Source organism: Pleurodeles waltl, chromosome 10, assembly GCF_031143425.1.
Source record: "Pleurodeles waltl isolate 20211129_DDA chromosome 10, aPleWal1.hap1.20221129, whole genome shotgun sequence".
Classification (NCBI taxonomy): Eukaryota; Metazoa; Chordata; class Amphibia; order Caudata; family Salamandridae; genus Pleurodeles; species Pleurodeles waltl.
The window spans coordinates 326,737,651-326,752,371 of NC_090449.1; the positions used below are offsets into that span (position 1 = coordinate 326,737,651).

At 48.3% G+C, this 14,721-nt stretch overlaps 11 non-coding genes across 11 annotated transcripts; all 11 read right to left on the reverse strand.

Annotated features, from left to right (window-relative positions):
- Nucleotides 1–1,322: 1,322 nt before the first annotated feature.
- On the reverse strand, nt 1,323–1,395 carry TRNAV-UAC (transfer RNA valine (anticodon UAC)). The gene has a single exon. It is a non-coding gene; the product is annotated as a tRNA-Val (tRNA).
- Nucleotides 1,396–1,839: 444 nt separating this feature from the next.
- On the reverse strand, nt 1,840–1,911 carry TRNAP-UGG (transfer RNA proline (anticodon UGG)). Its single transcript has one exon. It is a non-coding gene; the product is annotated as a tRNA-Pro (tRNA).
- Nucleotides 1,912–3,247: 1,336 nt separating this feature from the next.
- Nucleotides 3,248–3,320, reverse strand: TRNAV-AAC (transfer RNA valine (anticodon AAC)). Its single transcript has one exon. It is a non-coding gene; the product is annotated as a tRNA-Val (tRNA).
- Nucleotides 3,321–4,841: 1,521 nt separating this feature from the next.
- Nucleotides 4,842–4,914, reverse strand: TRNAV-UAC (transfer RNA valine (anticodon UAC)). Its single transcript has one exon. It is a non-coding gene; the product is annotated as a tRNA-Val (tRNA).
- A 444-nt stretch (nt 4,915–5,358) lies between these two features.
- TRNAP-UGG (transfer RNA proline (anticodon UGG)) lies at nt 5,359–5,430 on the reverse strand. The gene has a single exon. It is a non-coding gene; the product is annotated as a tRNA-Pro (tRNA).
- A 1,336-nt stretch (nt 5,431–6,766) lies between these two features.
- Nucleotides 6,767–6,839, reverse strand: TRNAV-AAC (transfer RNA valine (anticodon AAC)). The gene has a single exon. It is a non-coding gene; the product is annotated as a tRNA-Val (tRNA).
- A 2,038-nt stretch (nt 6,840–8,877) lies between these two features.
- TRNAP-UGG (transfer RNA proline (anticodon UGG)) lies at nt 8,878–8,949 on the reverse strand. The gene has a single exon. It is a non-coding gene; the product is annotated as a tRNA-Pro (tRNA).
- A 1,335-nt stretch (nt 8,950–10,284) lies between these two features.
- On the reverse strand, nt 10,285–10,357 carry TRNAV-AAC (transfer RNA valine (anticodon AAC)). The gene has a single exon. It is a non-coding gene; the product is annotated as a tRNA-Val (tRNA).
- A 1,521-nt stretch (nt 10,358–11,878) lies between these two features.
- On the reverse strand, nt 11,879–11,951 carry TRNAV-UAC (transfer RNA valine (anticodon UAC)). Its single transcript has one exon. It is a non-coding gene; the product is annotated as a tRNA-Val (tRNA).
- Nucleotides 11,952–12,395: 444 nt separating this feature from the next.
- Nucleotides 12,396–12,467, reverse strand: TRNAP-UGG (transfer RNA proline (anticodon UGG)). The gene has a single exon. It is a non-coding gene; the product is annotated as a tRNA-Pro (tRNA).
- A 1,336-nt stretch (nt 12,468–13,803) lies between these two features.
- TRNAV-AAC (transfer RNA valine (anticodon AAC)) lies at nt 13,804–13,876 on the reverse strand. Its single transcript has one exon. It is a non-coding gene; the product is annotated as a tRNA-Val (tRNA).
- Between the last annotated feature and the right edge of the window lie 845 nt (nt 13,877–14,721).

The window sequence follows — 14,721 nt, forward strand, 5'->3', positions numbered from 1 at the left end:
ACCAGAGCCTGTGAAAGCATCACACAGAGCACACTGACAGCAAGCAGGAAGGAAGCCAAGGCATGGTGATCCTTTTTTTCTCCTGAGGCTAAAAATATTTTGCACAACAATGCTTTGAGTGGAATGAGGAATCTTCAAGCTTTGTGTATTTTGAGTAAAATTTGTGTGTTTTCTGCTAAAAAGGGTGTGTTGGGGATTTGGACCCGGACACCAACGAGCGAGGGCACAGAAGCACCACTGCTCAGACCCTGCTCCTAGGGTTGAGGGCAGAGAGTGGGCGAATACATCGCAAGGCAAGAAAATGCACATGGTTCTCTCTTCTGCAATATGACTAGAGTCATTTCCATGGTCGTCATCGAACATGACATAAAACGCCTCTATCCTTTAGACCTTTTGGCCCATAATTACAAGAGGATGACTGAGTGAGACGCTCTGCCAAATTTGGCAGCCTCGCACTCAGTCATTTTCAAAATGCAGGGAAGCGCCGTATTTAGTCGAATACAGCGCACCCCTGTGCTTCCCTCTGCGCCAGCTCTAAATTAGCTGCCGAGCACCAACGCAGCCATCCTTGCGCCATGGTACAAGGATGGCTGCGTGGAGGGGGAAATTGTTTTTGTTCAGGAAGGCACACCTTCCTGCACAACAGAAATCTTCAGTGGCGATATGTTCGTGCAGCACACATAGAAAGAGCAAAAATGAGGAGAAATGAAAACATTTCTGCTCGTTTCTCCACTATAACGACACCCATTGTATGGCGCTTGGTTTTTGGCGCTGCCACAGATTTACAAAAACTCGTAAAACTGGAGCAGCATCAAAATGCTATGGTGTTGCAGTGGCCCACCCAGAGCAACGCCCATTGCACGCCCCTTCCAGGGAAAGGGCTGCGTGTGAAGGGGACGTAGTTACAAGGTGGTGTTAAGCCACAAAACGTGGTTGAACGGCGTCTTGTAAATACGGCACAGTACATAGTGCCACCGGGGCGTCACTAAAGATGATGTGCCGGTGGCGATAGGGCCTTGTAAGTCTGGCCCTTTCTTTGCTCAAGGTGTATGTTCTTGGTGAAGGTAGGAAAGCCATTTTCGCTCTCATACCTTCCTTCCTTGGCTGGCTTGACCACAGTAGGCCCAGGCTTCAATGGAAAGGTCAAAAAGGGAGCAACTGACTGCCGTAAGGTGTATCGTCTTCTCTTGGTGAGTTGAGACCGATGCCCTTGGAGCGTAGTACCTCACGATGGTGAGGGATAGACACAGCCTCTTTAATTTCAATTTACCTGTCAGGTGAGGTGGTAAATGCAAATAATGTGATAAAGCACAGCAACTTGCTGTTTCTGCCTGGCCTCGAACCAGGGACCTTTCGCGTGTAAGGCGAACGTGATAACCACTACACTATAGAAACAGACATGCCTGCTTACTTGCTTCATGTGGCTATGCATTGGACTGGAACCACTGCACTGGAAACAGACACACCTGCTTTCTTTATGTGGCTATGCTTTGGACTGGAATGCAAAGACTAAGGGACAATATTCATGACGCTCAAAGCTGAGCCTTTCTGACAGGATCTCTTCCTTTGGAAGAAAGGAACTGGGATCACTTTCATTCCAAGAGGTGATTTCAAAACCAGCCCTGCAATTACTTTGGAGAAGCACTGTGCATTTCATGTTCCAACGAGAAGTGCTGCTCCAACACAAAAAAGCAGTTAGAAAGAAATCCCGCACTCCTTCATCATGCCGAACTGCCTCGACACCAGTAGAAAGCATGCAATGCATTCCACCATGGCATCTTACAAGAGTGGAAAGCAGAAATACTCCTGTTTAAAAACAGATCGAACCTATGAAGGCACGGGCTCGTCCGGGATTTGAACCCGGGACCTCTCACACCCAAAGCGAGAATCATACCCCTAGACCAACGAGCCTGCTGCTGCAAAAGCCTTTCAAACATCTTCTGAAGTGTCTTTGTGAAAAAGCAGGGCCACTTGGAGACTCTCCTTCTAAGCGTGCCATAACAATTGATGTTTTGTGCCAAGGGTTTTTTTTTTGCCTCTAGCAAGGCAAGAGGTAGTCAAGAAGCCCTATGCTAGCAAGCTGAACTGTGGCGCTGATGAGAAAAGCAGACCCTTTCTGGTAGTTGTACGCCTCCGCAGGACCTGGGCCCTTGCACCGTAGACTTCCAGACCAGAAGCACTGAAGGGCCTGCCATCTCTTGCGCCTGAGCCAGAGGAGCACGCCTCTTGTATTCAAGCACACTTGCTCGCTCAGTGCTCGATCAGGCGAGATTTATATGAGTGCCTCACAGGCCTGAAACACTCACCTGGGAGACGCGGGGTGGCTGAATTCCCAGAATGGCCTTCGATAGGAAAATCACCTCCTTTCCTCCCGACTCATTTCAGAATTGGGTGAAAATCGCAAGACAGTGTTCAGGGGTGCATGGGTACTGCCTACTCCCAGCTGCCTCTCTGTCTTCTTCATGTTAATTTCAAGTCACAAGGAGGGACCATTGCCATTCTGCTCCGCCCACCTAACCAGGAAACCCAGGTTGAGCTTGTCTGCCTGTTGTTGTTGCAGGGGCAGTGCCTTCTCTGCCCAAAAGTGGCAGGAGAGCCTCACTTCAAACGATGGAATCAACTGCTTAAGTAGAAACCAGCATGGTAGTTACAGTGATAAGGTGCAGCTCTAACAGAAGGCGTGACTGAGATGCCCCTTCCAGAAATACATGGAATGCTGATTGAGGGCCCAGCCGGAGGGTTGGTGGATTTCTTTTCATATGCTACAGCAGCTTGCAAAGATAGTGTTGTGGGGAGCTGGCTGTGCAAGCAGAGGAAGATTTAAGGGCAGAAAATAGACCTATCAGAAGTGCGATTTGAACCCACAACTACATGAGCAAACCAGGATGCTTAGCTTAACTGAAGATCAAGCTCTCTTGAGGCTGCCGCCTTAGACCACTCGGCCATCCTGACAGCTGAGTCTGTGTTTAGGTCTGACTCCTCAGTCTGCACTTGTCGATGCTGCCGCTTGCAATGTTCCTATCAAGGTGACAGGTTTAAAGGCCCCACAATATAACATGGCCAAGAAAAAAAAAAGTAAAAAACAGAATAAGAAACCAGGCACATGCACGACTACGCAAAGATGCAGATAACTTTTTACCGGCCTGCAATAGTAATACAAGTTTTACACAGGTCACAAGTTTTTAAAGGCCATCCCTGAGTGAGACTAAGCTTTTAGGGAGCAAACACAAAAGCAGACACTGCCCATTGTTTCTGCCCGGTCTCGAACCGGGGACCTTTCGCGTGTTAGGCGAACCTGATAACCACTACACTACAGAAACAAGCATGAGGGCTTGACTGAAGGAGCAAAATTCCCCTCATATGTTTGCCCGATTGCCTCTATACTTGATCAGCAGTTGCTCGCAAAGCGAGGAGTAAGTGTGAAAATTGCAGCGTTGTCAGCCAGCAAGCGTACACTCAGATGTACTGAAAAGTCACAGCTGCGGGTAGAGACAAATATCTGATGCCTAAATGCCTGAAACCAGAGCCTGTGAAAGCATCACACAGAGCACACTGAAAGCAAGCAGGAAGGAAGCCAAGGCATGGTGATCCTTTTTTTCTCCTGAGGCTAAAAATATTTTGCACAACAATGCTTTGAGTGGAATGAGGAATCTTCAAGCTTTGTGTATTTTGAGTAAAATTTGTGTGTTTTCTGCTAAAAAGGGTGTGTTGGGGATTTGGACCCGGACACCAACGAGCGAGGGCACAGAAGCACCACTGCTCAGACCCTGCTCCTAGGGTTGAGGGCAGAGAGTGGGCGAATACATCGCAAGGCAAGAAAATGCACATGGTTCTCTCTTCTGCAATATGACTAGAGTCATTTCCATGGTCGTCATCGAACATGACATAAAACGCCTCTATCCTTTAGACCTTTTGGCCCATAATTACAAGAGGATGACTGAGTGAGACGCTCTGCCAAATTTGGCAGCCTCGCACTCAGTCATTTTCAAAATGCAGGGAAGCGCCGTATTTAGTAGAATACAGCGCACCCCTGTGCTTCCCTCTGCGCCAGCTCTAAATTAGCTGCCGAGCACCAACGCAGCCATCCTTGCGCCATGGTACAAGGATGGCTGCGTGGAGGGGGAAATTGTTTTTGTTCAGGAAGGCACACCTTCCTGCACAACAGAAATCTTCAGTGGCGATATGTTCGTGCAGCACACATAGAAAGAGCAAAAATGAGGAGAAATGAAAACATTTCTGCTCGTTTCTCCACTATAACGACACCCATTGTATGGCGCTTGGTTTTTGGCGCTGCCACAGATTTACAAAAACTCGTAAAACTGGAGCAGCATCAAAATGCTATGGTGTTGCAGTGGCCCACCCAGAGCAACGCCCATTGCACGCCCCTTCCAGGGAAAGGGCTGCGTGTGAAGGGGCCGTATTTACAAGGTGGTGTTAAGCCACAAACCGTGGTTGAACGGCGTCTTGTAAATACGGCACAGTACATAGTGCCACCGGGGCGTCACTAAAGATGATGTGCCGGTGGCGATAGGGCCTTGTAAGTCTGGCCCTTTCTTTGCTCAAGGTGTATGTTCTTGGTGAAGGTAGGAAAGCCATTTTCGCTCTCATACCTTCCTTCCTTGGCTGGCTTGACCACAGTAGGCCCAGGCTTCAATGGAAAGGTCAAAAAGGGAGCAACTGACTGCCGTAAGGTGTATCGTCTTCTCTTGGTGAGTTGAGACCGATGCCCTTGGAGCGTAGTACCTCACGATGGTGAGGGATAGACACAGCCTCTTTAATTTCAATTTACCTGTCAGGTGAGGTGGTAAATGCAAATAATGTAATAAAGCACAGCAACTTGCTGTTTCTGCCTGGCCTCGAACCAGGGACCTTTCGCGTGTAAGGCGAACGTGATAACCACTACACTATAGAAACAGACATGCCTGCTTACTTGCTTCATGTGGCTATGCATTGGACTGGAACCACTGCACTGGAAACAGACACACCTGCTTTCTTTATGTGGCTATGCTTTGGACTGGAATGCAAGGACTAAGGGACAATATTCATGACGCTCAAAGCTGAGCCTTTCTGACAGGATCTCTTCCTTTGGAAGAAAGGAACTGGGATCACTTTCATTCCAAGAGGTGATTTCAAAACCAGCCCTGCAATTACTTTGGAGAAGCACTGTGCATTTCATGTTCCAACGAGAAGTGCTGCTCCAACACAAAAAAGCAGTTAGAAAGAAATCCCGCACTCCTTCATCATGCCGAACTGCCTCGACACCAGTAGAAAGCATGCAATGCATTCCACCATGGCATCTTACAAGAGTGGAAAGCAGAAATACTCCTGTTTAAAAACAGATCGAACCTATGAAGGCACGGGCTCGTCCGGGATTTGAACCCGGGACCTCTCACACCCAAAGCGAGAATCATACCCCTAGACCAACGAGCCTGCTGCTGCAAAAGCCTTTCAAACATCTTCTGAAGTGTCTTTGTGAAAAAGCAGGGCCACTTGGAGACTCTCCTTCTAAGCGTGCCATAACAATTGATGTTTTGTGCCAAGGGTTTTTTTTTTGCCTCTAGCAAGGCAAGAGGTAGTCAAGAAGCCCTATGCTAGCAAGCTGAACTGTGGCGCTGATGAGAAAAGCAGACCCTTTCTGGTAGTTGTACGCCTCCGCAGGACCTGGGCCCTTGCACCGTAGACTTCCAGACCAGAAGCACTGAAGGGCCTGCCATCTCTTGCGCCTGAGCCAGAGGAGCACGCCTCTTGTATTCAAGCACACTTGCTCGCTCAGTGCTCGATCAGGCGAGATTTATATGAGTGCCTCACAGGCCTGAAACACTCACCTGGGAGACGCGGGGTGGCTGAATTCCCAGAATGGCCTTCGATAGGAAAATCACCTCCTTTCCTCCCGACTCATTTCAGAATTGGGTGAAAATCGCAAGACAGTGTTCAGGGGTGCATGGGTACTGCCTACTCCCAGCTGCCTCTCTGTCTTCTTCATGTTAATTTCAAGTCACAAGGAGGGACCATTGCCATTCTGCTCCGCCCACCTAACCAGGAAACCCAGGTTGAGCTTGTCTGCCTGTTGTTGTTGCAGGGGCAGTGCCTTCTCTGCCCAAAAGTGGCAGGAGAGCCTCACTTCAAACGATGGAATCAACTGCTTAAGTAGAAACCAGCATGGTAGTTACAGTGATAAGGTGCAGCTCTAACAGAAGGCGTGACTGAGATGCCCCTTCCAGAAATACATGGAATGCTGATTGAGGGCCCAGCCGGAGGGTTGGTGGATTTCTTTTCATATGCTACAGCAGCTTGCAAAGATAGTGTTGTGGGGAGCTGGCTGTGCAAGCAGAGGAAGATTTAAGGGCAGAAAATAGACCTATCAGAAGTGCGATTTGAACCCACAACTACATGAGCAAACCAGGATGCTTAGCTTAACTGAAGATCAAGCTCTCTTGAGGCTGCCGCCTTAGACCACTCGGCCATCCTGACAGCTGAGTCTGTGTTTAGGTCTGACTCCTCAGTCTGCACTTGTCGATGCTGCCGCTTGCAATGTTCCTATCAAGGTGACAGGTTTAAAGGCCCCACAATATAACATGGCCAAGAAAAAAAAAAGTAAAAAACAGAATAAGAAACCAGGCACATGCACGACTACGCAAAGATGCAGATAACTTTTTACCGGCCTGCAATAGTAATACAAGTTTTACACAGGTCACAAGTTTTTAAAGGCCATCCCTGAGTGAGACTAAGCTTTTAGGGAGCAAACACAAAAGCAGACACTGCCCATTGTTTCTGCCCGGTCTCGAACCGGGGACCTTTCGCGTGTTAGGCGAACGTGATAACCACTACACTACAGAAACAAGCATGAGGGCTTGACTGAAGGAGCAAAATTCCCCTCATATGTTTGCCCGATTGCCTCTATACTTGATCAGCAGTTGCTCGCAAAGCGAGGAGTAAGTGTGAAAATTGCAGCGTTGTCAGCCAGCAAGCGTACACTCAGATGTACTGAAAAGTCACAGCTGCGGGTAGAGACAAATATCTGATGCCTAAATGCCTGAAACCAGAGCCTGTGAAAGCATCACACAGAGCACACTGAAAGCAAGCAGGAAGGAAGCCAAGGCATGGTGATCCTTTTTTTCTCCTGAGGCTAAAAATATTTTGCACAACAATGCTTTGAGTGGAATGAGGAATCTTCAAGCTTTGTGTATTTTGAGTAAAATTTGTGTGTTTTCTGCTAAAAAGGGTGTGTTGGGGATTTGGACCCGGACACCAACGAGCGAGGGCACAGAAGCACCACTGCTCAGACCCTGCTCCTAGGGTTGAGGGCAGAGAGTGGGCGAATACATCGCAAGGCAAGAAAATGCACATGGTTCTCTCTTCTGCAATATGACTAGAGTCATTTCCATGGTCGTCATCGAACATGACATAAAACGCCTCTATCCTTTAGACCTTTTGGCCCATAATTACAAGAGGATGACTGAGTGAGACGCTCTGCCAAATTTGGCAGCCTCGCACTCAGTCATTTTCAAAATGCAGGGAAGCGCCGTATTTAGTAGAATACAGCGCACCCCTGTGCTTCCCTCTGCGCCAGCTCTAAATTAGCTGCCGAGCACCAACGCAGCCATCCTTGCGCCATGGTACAAGGATGGCTGCGTGGAGGGGGAAATTGTTTTTGTTCAGGAAGGCACACCTTCCTGCACAACAGAAATCTTCAGTGGCGATATGTTCGTGCAGCACACATAGAAAGAGCAAAAATGAGGAGAAATGAAAACATTTCTGCTCGTTTCTCCACTATAACGACACCCATTGTATGGCGCTTGGTTTTTGGCGCTGCCACAGATTTACAAAAACTCATAAAACTGGAGCAGCATCAAAATGCTATGGTGTTGCAGTGGCCCACCCAGAGCAACGCCCATTGCACGCCCCTTCCAGGGAAAGGGCTGCGTGTGAAGGGGCTGTATTTACAAGGTGGTGTTAAGCCACAAAATGTGGTTGAACGGCGTCTTGTAAATACGGCACAGTACATAGTGCCACCGGGGCGTCACTAAAGATGATGTGCCGGTGGCGATAGGGCCTTGTAAGTCTGGCCCTTTCTTTGCTCAAGGTGTATGTTCTTGGTGAAGGTAGGAAAGCCATTTTCGCTCTCATACCTTCCTTCCTTGGCTGGCTTGACCACAGTAGGCCCAGGCTTCAATGGAAAGGTCAAAAAGGGAGCAACTGACTGCCGTAAGGTGTATCGTCTTCTCTTGGTGAGTTGAGACCGATGCCCTTGGAGCGTAGTACCTCACGATGGTGAGGGATAGACACAGCCTCTTTAATTTCAATTTACCTGTCAGGTGAGGTGGTAAATGCAAATAATGTGATAAAGCACAGCAACTTGCTGTTTCTGCCTGCCCTCGAACCAGGGACCTTTCGCGTGTAAGGCGAACGTGATAACCACTACACTATAGAAACAGACATGCCTGCTTACTTGCTTCATGTGGCTATGCATTGGACTGGAACCACTGCACTGGAAACAGACACACCTGCTTTCTTTATGTGGCTATGCTTTGGACTGGAATGCAAGGACTAAGGGACAATATTCATGACGCTCAAAGCTGAGCCTTTCTGACAGGATCTCTTCCTTTGGAAGAAAGGAACTGGGATCACTTTCATTCCAAGAGGTGATTTCAAAACCAGCCCTGCAATTACTTTGGAGAAGCACTGTGCATTTCATGTTCCAACGAGAAGTGCTGCTCCAACACAAAAAAGCAGTTAGAAAGAAATCCCGCACTCCTTCATCATGCCGAACTGCCTCGACACCAGTAGAAAGCATGCAATGCATTCCACCATGGCATCTTACAAGAGTGGAAAGCAGAAATACTCCTGTTTAAAAACAGATCGAATCTATGAAGGCACGGGCTCGTCCGGGATTTGAACCCGGGACCTCTCACACCCAAAGCGAGAATCATACCCCTAGACCAACGAGCCTGCTGCTGCAAAAGCCTTTCAAACATCTTCTGAAGTGTCTTTGTGAAAAAGCAGGGCCACTTGGAGACTCTCCTTCTAAGCGTGCCATAGCAATTGATGTTTTGTGCCAAGGGTTTTTTTTTTGCCTCTAGCAAGGCAAGAGGTAGTCATGAAGCCCTATGATAGCAAGCTGAACTGTGGCGCTGATGAGAAAAGCAGACCCTTTCTGGTAGTTGTACGCCTCCGCAGGACCTGGGCCCTTGCACCGTAGACTTCCAGACCAGAAGCACTGAAGGGCCTGCCATCTCTTGTGCCTGAGCCAGAGGAGCATGCCTCTTGTATTCAAGCACACTTGCTCGCTCAGTGCTCGATCAGGCGAGATTTATATGAGTGCCTCACAGGCCTGAAACACTCACCTGGGAGACGCGGGGTGGCTGAATTCCCAGAATGGCCTTCGATAGGAAAATCACCTCCTTTCCTCCCGACTCATTTCAGAATTGGGTGAAAATCGCAAGACAGTGTTCAGGGGTGCATGGGTACTGCCTCCTCCCAGCTGCCTCTCTGTCTTCTTCATGTTAATTTCAAGTCACATGGAGGGACCATTGCCATTCTGCTCCGCCCACCTAACCAGGAAACCCAGGTTGAGCTTGTCTGCCTGTTGTTGTTGCAGGGGCATTGCCTTCTCTGCCCAAAAGTGGCAGGAGAGCCTCACTTCAAACGATGGAATCAACTGCTTAAGTAGAAACCAGCATGGTAGTTACAGTGATAAGGTGCAGCTCTAACAGAAGGCGTGACTGAGATGCCCCTTCCAGAAATACATGGAATGCTGATTGAGGGCCCAGCCGGAGGGTTGGTGGATTTCTTTTCATATGCTACAGCAGCTTGCAAAGATAGTGTTGTGGGGAGCTGGCTGTGCAAGCAGAGGAAGATTTAAGGGCAGAAAATAGACCTATCAGAAGTGCGATTTGAACCCACAACTACATGAGCAAACCAGGATGCTTAGCTTAACTGAAGATCAAGCTCTCTTGAGGCTGCCGCCTTAGACCACTCGGCCATCCTGACAGCTGAGTCTGTGTTTAGGTCTGACTCCTCAGTCTGCACTTGTCGATGCTGCCGCTTGCAATGTTCCTATCAAGGTGACAGGTTTAAAGGCCCCACAATATAACATGGCCAAGAAAAAAAAAAGTAAAAAACAGAATAAGAAACCAGGCACATGCACGACTACGCAAAGATGCAGATAACTTTTTACCGGCCTGCAATAGTAATACAAGTTTTACACAGGTCACAAGTTTTTAAAGGCCCTCCCTGAGTGAGACTAAGCTTTTAGGGAGCAAACACAAAAGCGACACTGCCCATTATTTCTGCCCGGTCTCGAACCGGGGACCTTTCGCGTGTTAGGCGAACGTGATAACCACTACACTACAGAAACAAGCATGAGGGCTTGACTGAAGGAGCAAAATTCCCCTCATATGTTTGCCCGATTGCCTCTATACTTGATCAGCAGTTGCTCGCAAAGCGAGGAGTAAGTGTGAAAATTGCAGCGTTGTCAGCCAGCAAGCGTACACTCAGATGTACTGAAAAGTCACAGCTGCGGGTAGAGACAAATATCTGATGCCTAAATGCCTGAAACCAGAGCCTGTGAAAGCATCACACAGAGCACACTGAAAGCAAGCAGGAAGGAAGCCAAGGCATGGTGATCCTTTTTTTCTCCTGAGGCTAAAAATATTTTGCACAACAATGCTTTGAGTGGAATGAGGAATCTTCAAGCTTTGTGTATTTTGAGTAAAATTTGTGTGTTTTCTGCTAAAAAGGGTGTGTTGGGGATTTGGACCCGGACACCAACGAGCGAGGGCACAGAAGCACCACTGCTCAGACCCTGCTCCTAGGGTTGAGGGCAGAGAGTGGGCGAATACATCGCAAGGCAAGAAAATGCACATGGTTCTCTCTTCTGCAATATGACTAGAGTCATTTCCATGGTCGTCATCGAACATGACATAAAACGCCTCTATCCTTTAGACCTTTTGGCCCATAATTACAAGAGGATGACTGAGTGAGACGCTCTGCCAAATTTGGCAGCCTCGCACTCAGTCATTTTCAAAATGCAGGGAAGCGCCGTATTTAGTAGAATACAGCGCACCCCTGTGCTTCCCTCTGCGCCAGCTCTAAATTAGCTGCCGAGCACCAACGCAGCCATCCTTGCGCCATGGTACAAGGATGGCTGCGTGGAGGGGGAAATTGTTTTTGTTCAGGAAGGCACACCTTCCTGCACAACAGAAATCTTCAGTGGCGATATGTTCGTGCAGCACACATAGAAAGAACAAAAATGAGGAGAAATTAAAACATTTCTGCTCGTTTCTCCACTATAACGACACCCATTGTATGGCGCTTGGTTTTTGGCGCTGCCACAGATTTACAAAAACTCGTAAAACTGGAGCAGCATCAAAATGCTATGGTGTTGCAGTGGCCCACCCAGAGCAACGCCCATTGCACGCCCCTTCCAGGGAATGGGCTGCGTGTGAAGGGGACGTATTTACAAGGTGGTGTTAAGCCACAAAACGTGGTTGAACGGCGTCTTGTAAATACGGCACAGTACATAGTGCCACCGGGGCGTCACTAAAGATGATGTGCCGGTGGCGATAGGGCCTTGTAAGTCTGGCCCTTTCTTTGCTCAAGGTGTATGTTCTTGGTGAAGGTAGGAAAGCCATTTTCGCTCTCATACCTTCCTTCCTTGGCTGGCTTGACCACAGTAGGCCCAGGCTTCAATGGAAAGGTCAAAAAGGGAGCAACTGACTGCCGTAAGGTGTATCGTCTTCTCTTGGTGAGTTGAGACCGATGCCCTTGGAGCGTAGTACCTCACGATGGTGAGGGATAGACACAGCCTCTTTAATTTCAATTTACCTGTCAGGTGAGGTGGTAAATGCAAATAATGTGATAAAGCACAGCAACTTGCTGTTTCTGCCTGGCCTCGAACCAGGGACCTTTCGCGTGTAAGGCGAACGTGATAACCACTACACTATAGAAACAGACATGCCTGCTTACTTGCTTCATGTGGCTATGCATTGGACTGGAACCACTGCACTGGAAACAGACACACCTGCTTTCTTTATGTGGCTATGCTTTGGACTGGAATGCAAGGACTAAGGGACAATATTCATGACGCTCAAAGCTGAGCCTTTCTGACAGTATCTCTTCCTTTGGAAGAAAGGAACTGGGATCACTTTCATTCCAAGAGGTGATTTCAAAACCAGCCCTGCAATTACTTTGGAGAAGCACTGTGCATTTCATGTTCCAACGAGAAGTGCTGCTCCAACACAAAAAAGCAGTTAGAAAGAAATCCCGCACTCCTTCATCATGCCGAACTGCCTCGACACCAGTAGAAAGCATGCAATGCATTCCACCATAGCATCTTACAAGAGTGGAAAGCAGAAAATCTCCTGTTTAAAAACAGATCGAACCTATGAAGGAACGGGCTCGTCCGGGATTTGAACCCGGGACCTCTCACACCCAAAGCGAGAATCATACCCCTAGACCAACGAGCCTGCTGCTGCAAAAGCCTTTCAAACATCTTCTGAAGTGTCTTTGTGAAAAAGCAGGGCCACTTGGAGACTCTCCTTCTAAGCGTGCCATAGCAATTGATGTTTTGTGCCAAGGGGTTTTTTTTTGCCTCTAGCAAGGTAAGAGGTAGTCAAGAAGCCCTATGCTAGCAAGCTGATCTGTGGCGCTGATGAGAAAAGCAGACCCTTTCTGGTAGTTGTATGCCTCCGCAGGACCTGGGCCCTTGCACCGTAGACTTCCAGACCAGAAGCACTGAAAGGCCTGCCATCTCTTGCGCCTGAGCCAGAGGAGCACGCCTCTTGTATTCAAGCACACTTGCTCACTCAGTGCTTGATCAGGCGAGATTTATATGAGTGCCTCACAGGCCTGAAACACTCACCTGGGAGACGCGGGGTGGCTGAATTCCCAGAATGGCCTTCGATAGGAAAATCACCTCCTTTCCTCCCGACTCATTTCAGAATTGGGTGAAAATCGCAAGACAGTGTTCAGGGGTGCATGGGTACTGCCTACTCCCAGCTGCCTCTCTGTCTTCTTCATGTTAATTTCAAGTCACAAGGAGGGACCATTGCCATTCTGCTCCGCCCACCTAACCAGGAAACCCAGGTTGAGCTTGTCTGCCTGTTGTTGTTGCAGGGGCAGTGCCTTCTCTGCCCAAAAGTGGCAGGAGAGCCTCACTTCAAACGATGGAATCAACTGCTTAAGTAGAAACCAGCATGGTAGTTACAGTGATAAGGTGCAGCTCTAACAGAAGGCGTGACTGAGATGCCCCTTCCAGAAATACATGGAATGCTGATTGAGGGCCCAGCCGGAGGGTTGGTGGATTTCTTTTCATATGCTACAGCAGCTTGCAAAGATAGTGTTGTGGGGAGCTGGCTGTGCAAGCAGAGGAAGATTTAAGGGCAGAAAATAGACCTATCAGAAGTGCGATTTGAACCCACAACTACATGAGCAAACCAGGATGCTTAGCTTAACTGAAGATCAAGCTCTCTTGAGGCTGCCGCCTTAGACCACACGGCCATCCTGACAGCTGAGTCTGTGTTTAGGTCTGACTCCTCAGTCTGCACTTGTCGATGCTGCCGCTTGCAATGTTCCTATCAAGGTGACAGGTTTAAAGGCCCCACAATATAACATGGCCAAGAAAAAAAAAAGTAAAAAACAGAATAAGAAACCAGGCACATGCACGACTACGCAAAGATGCAGATAACTTTTTACCGGCCTGCAATAGTAATACAAGTTTTACACAGGTCACAAGTTTTTAAAGGCCATCCCTGAGTGAGACTAAGCTTTTAGGGAGCAAACACAAAAGCAGACACTGCCCATTGTTTCTGCCCGGTCTCGAACCGGGGACCTTTCGCGTGTTAGGCAAACGTGATAACCACTACACTACAGAAACAAGCATGAGGGCTTGACTGAAGGAGCAAAATTCCCCTCATATGTTTGCCCGATTGCCTCTATACTTGATCAGCAGTTGCTCGCAAAGTGAGGAGTAAGTGTGAAAATTGCAGCGTTGTCAGCCAGCAAGCGTACACTCAGATGTACTGAAAAGTCACAGCTGCGGGTAGAGACAAATATCTGATGCCTAAATGCCTGAAACCAGAGCCTGTGAAAGCATCACACAGAGCACACTGACAGCAAGCAGGAAGGAAGCCAAGGCATGGTGATCCTTTTTTTCTCCTGAGGCTAAAAATATTTTGCACAACAATGCTTTGAGTGGAATGAGGAATCTTCAAGCTTTGTGTATTTTGAGTAAAATTTGTGTGTTTTCTGCTAAAAAGGGTGTGTTGGGGATTTGGACCCGGACACCAACGAGCGAGGGCACAGAAGCACCACTGCTCAGACCCTGCTCCTAGGGTTGAGGGCAGAGAGTGGGCGAATACATCGCAAGGCAAGAAAATGCACATGGTTCTCTCTTCTGCAATATGACTAGAGTCATTTCCATGGTCGTCATCGAACATGACATAAAACGCCTCTATCCTTTAGACCTTTTGGCCCATAATTACAAGAGGATGACTGAGTGAGACGCTCTGCCAAATTTGGCAGCCTCGCACTCAGTCATTTTCAAAATGCAGGGAAGCGCCGTATTTAGTAGAATACAGCGCACCCCTGTGCTTCCCTCTGCGCCAGCTCTAAATTAGCTGCCGAGCACCAACGCAGCCATCCTTGCGCCATGGTACAAGGATGGCTGCGTGGAGGGGGAAATTGTTTTTGTTCAGGAAGGCACACCTTCCTGCACAACAG